At 41.6% G+C, this 4,104-nt stretch overlaps 1 non-coding gene across 1 annotated transcript; it reads right to left on the bottom strand.

Moving 5' to 3' along the window:
- Positions 1 to 2,879: 2,879 nt before the first annotated feature.
- On the bottom strand, positions 2,880 to 2,951 carry TRNAW-CCA (transfer RNA tryptophan (anticodon CCA)). The gene has a single exon. It is a non-coding gene; the product is annotated as a tRNA-Trp (tRNA).
- Positions 2,952 to 4,104: the final 1,153 nt, after the last annotated feature.

Raw genomic sequence — 4,104 nt, 5'->3', positions numbered from 1 at the left:
GAGTCTGAGTGAACTCCGGGAGTTGGTGATGGACAGGGAGGCCTGGTGTGCTGCAATTCATGGGGTCGCAAAGAGTCAGATAGGACTGAGTGACTGAACTGAACTGAACTGAAATAACAGGGAGGGAACACAGCTCCACCCATCAACAGAAAATTGGAATAAAGATTTAATGAGCATGGCCTCACCCATCAGAACAAGACCCAGTTTCCCCCTCAGTCAGTCTCTCCTATCAGGAAGCTTCCATAAGCCTCTTATGCTTCTCCATCAGAGGGCAGACAGAATGAAAACCACAATCACAGAAAACTAACTAATCTGATCACATGGACCGCAGCTTGTCTAACTCAGTGAAACTATGAGTCATACCATATAGGGCCACCCAAGAGAGATGGGTCATGGTGGAGAGTTCTGAAAAAATGTGGTCGACTGGAAAAGGGAATGGCAAGTCACTTCAGTATTCTTGCCTTGAGAACTCCAAGAACAGTATGAAAAGGCAAAAAGATAGGATACTGAATGATGAACTCCCCAGGTTGGTTCCCAATATGCTACTGCAGATCAGTGGAGAAATAACTCCTGAAAGGATGAAGAGACAGAGCTAAAGCAAAAAAACATCCAGTTGTGGATGTGACGAGATAGAAGCAAAGTCTGATGCTATAAAGAGCAATATTGCATAGGAACCTGGAATGTTAGGTCATTGAATCTAGGCAATTTGTAAGTGGCCAAATAGGAGATGGCAAGAGTGAATGTCAACATTTTAGGAATCAGTGAACTAAAATGGACTGGAATGGGTGAATTTAACTCAGATGACCATTATATGTACTACCATGGCCAAGAATCCCTTAGAAAAAATGAAGTATCCATCATAATCAACAAGAGTCTGAAATGCAGTACTTGGATGCAATCTCAAAAGGACAGAATGATCTCTCTTCATTTCCAAGGCAAACTATTCAATATCACAGTAATCCAAGTCTATGACCCAACAAGTAATGCTGAAGAAGATGAAATTGAATGGCTCTATGAAGACCTACAAGACCTTCTAGAAGTAACACCCAAAATAGATGTCCTTTCCATTATAGGGGACTGGAATGCAAAAGTAGGAAGTCAAGAACTACCAGGAGTAACAGGCAAACTTGGCCTTGGAGTACAGAATGAAGCATGGCAAAGGCTAATAGAGTTTTGCCAAGAGAATGCACTGGTCATAGCAAACACGCTCTTCCAACAACACAAGACAAGACTCTACACATGGACGTCACCAGATGGCCAACACTGAACTCAGATTGGTTATATTCTTTGCAACCAAAGATGAAGAAGCTCTATATAGTCAGCAAAAACAAGACCAGGAGCTGACTGTGGCTCAAATCATGAACTCCTTATTACCAAATTCAGACTTAAATTGAAGAACATAGGGAATGCCACTAGACCATTGTGGTATAAACTAAATCAAATCCCTTATGATTATATAGTGGAAGTGAGAAATAGGTTCAAGGGATTAGATCTGATAGAAAGAGTGCCTGAATAACTATGGGCAGAGGTTTGTGACATTGTACAGGAGGTGGGAGTCAAGACCATCCCCAAGAAAAAGAAATGCAGAAAAGCAAAATGGCTGTCTGGGGAGGCCTTACAAATAGCTGTGAAGAGAAGAGAAAGGCAAAGGAGAAAAGGAAAGATATAAGCATCTGAATGCAGAGTTCCAAAGAGTAGAAAGGAGAGATAAGAAAGTCTTCCTCAGTGGTCAGTGCAAAGAAATAGAGGAAAACAACAGAATGGAAAAGACTAAAGATCTCTTGAAGAAAATCAGAGACACCAAGGGAACATTTCATGCAAAGATGGGCCCAATAAAAGACAGAAATGGTGTGGACCTAACAGAAGCAGAAGATATTAAGAAGAGATGGCAAGAATATACAGAAGAACTGTACAAAAAGATCTTCATGACCCAGATAATCATGATAATATGACCACTCACCTAGAGCCAGACATCCTGGAATGTGAAGTCAAGTGGGCCTTAGGAAGCATCACTACAAACAAAGCTAGTGGAGGTGATGGAATTCTAGTTGAGCTATTTCAAATCCTAAAAGATGATGCTGTGAAAGTGCTACACTCAATATGCCAGTAAATGTGGAAGACTCAGCAGTTGCCAGAGGACTGGAAAATGTCAGTTTTCATTCCAATCCCAAAGATAGACAATGCCAAAGAATGCTCAAACTACCACACAATTGCACTCATCTCACATGCTAATAAATTAATGCTCAAAATTCTCCAAGCCAGGCTTCAACAGTACGTGAATCATGAATTTCCAGATGTTCAAGCTGGAAAGGCAGAGGAACCAGAGATCAAATTGCCATCATCTGCTGGATCATCATTAAAGCAGGAGAGTTCCAGAAAAATATCTATTTCTGTTTTATTGACTATGCCAAAACCTTTGACTGTGTGGATCACAATAAACTGTGGAAAATTCTGAAAGAGATGGGAATACCAGACCACCTAACCTGCCTTTTAAGAAATCTGTGTGTAGGTGAGGAGGCAACAGTAAGAACTGGACATGGAATAAGAGACTGGTTCTGAACAGGGAAAGGAGTACGCCAAGGGTGTATATTGTCACCCTGCTTATTTAACTTCTATGCAGAGTACATCAGGAGAAATGCTGGGCTGCATGAAGCACAAGCTGGAATCAAGATTGCAGGGAGACATATCAATAATCTCAGATATGCAGACGACACCACCCTGATGTCAGAAGGTGAAGGTGAAGTTGCTCAGTCGTGTCCGACTCTTTGCGACCCCATGGACTTAACCTACTAGGCTTCTCCATCCATGGGATTCTCCAGGCAAGAATACTGGAGTGGATTGCCATTTCCTTCTCCAGGTGATCTTCCCGACCCAGGATCTTCCCGACCCAGGGATCGAACCCGGGTCTCCTGCGTTGGAGGCAGATGCTTTAACCTCTGAGCCACCAGGGAAGCCCTCAGAAAGTGAAGAGGAACTAAAGAACCTCTTGATGAAGGTGAAAGAGAAGAGTGAAAAAGTTGGCTTAAAGCTCAACATCTAGAAATCTAAGATCATAGCATCTAGTCCCACCACTTCATGGCAAATAAATGTGGAAACAGTGGAAATGGTGAGAGACTTTATTTTTGGGGCTCCAAAATCACTGCAGATGGTGATTGCAGCCATGAAATTAAAAGATGCTTGCTCCTTGAAAGAAACATTATGAGCAACCTAGAGAGCACATTAAAAGCAGAGACATTACTTTGCCAACAAAGGTCCATCTAGTCAGGGCTATGGTTTTTCCAGTAGTCATGTAGGGATGTGAGAGTTGGACTGTGAAGAAAGCTGAGTGCCAAAGAATTGATGCTTTTGAACTGTGGTGTTGGAGAAGACTCTTGAGAGTCCCTTGGACTGCAAGGAGATCCAACCAGTCCATTCTAAAGGAGATCAGTCCTGAATATTCATTGGAAAGACTGATGCTGAAGCTGAAACTCCAATTCTTTGGCCCCCTGATGCAAAAAATAGCCTCATTTGAAAAGACCCTGATGCTGGAAAAGATTGAAGGTGGGTGGAGGGGGGACGACAGAGCATGAGATGGTTGGATGGTGTCACCAACTCAATGAACATGATTTTGAATAAACTTCAGGAGTTGGTGATTGACAGGGAGGCCGGGTGTGCTGCATTCCATGGGGTTGCAAAGAGTTCGACACTCAGCAACTGTACTGAACTCATAAACATATGTGTGTGTGTGTGTATATATATATGAATATATATGTGTGTATAGTTATTAGTATTTACTTTAAATAATGACTCCTTATAAACAGCACACTAAGCCAGCAACAAACACATAACTGACAATAATTACATGCAATACAGGACATTTAGGTCATGGCTGCTTCTGACCTGTGTGATATTCTCTTGGTCCAGAAAATAGCCACCTTACTCATGTGTCTCCGAGTGTCAGAGTGTCTTGCTTTCTACTTAATGTCTATGGATTCCTTCAAACCAATAAACCTCTGCATTGATATTTAAGCCATAATTCTCACAGAAAGATGATAATCTGTTCCCATTTTTTCCTATTTTTCAACTGATAACCTTGAACAATTAAAACTTGGAAAGATATCTAAA

Source organism: Ovis aries, chromosome 5 (genome assembly GCF_016772045.2).
Source record: "Ovis aries strain OAR_USU_Benz2616 breed Rambouillet chromosome 5, ARS-UI_Ramb_v3.0, whole genome shotgun sequence".
Lineage (NCBI taxonomy): Eukaryota > Metazoa > Chordata > Mammalia > Artiodactyla > Bovidae > Ovis > Ovis aries.
The sequence above is the reverse complement of the archived record's forward strand: the minus strand, read 5'-3'. Positions and strand labels throughout refer to the sequence as shown.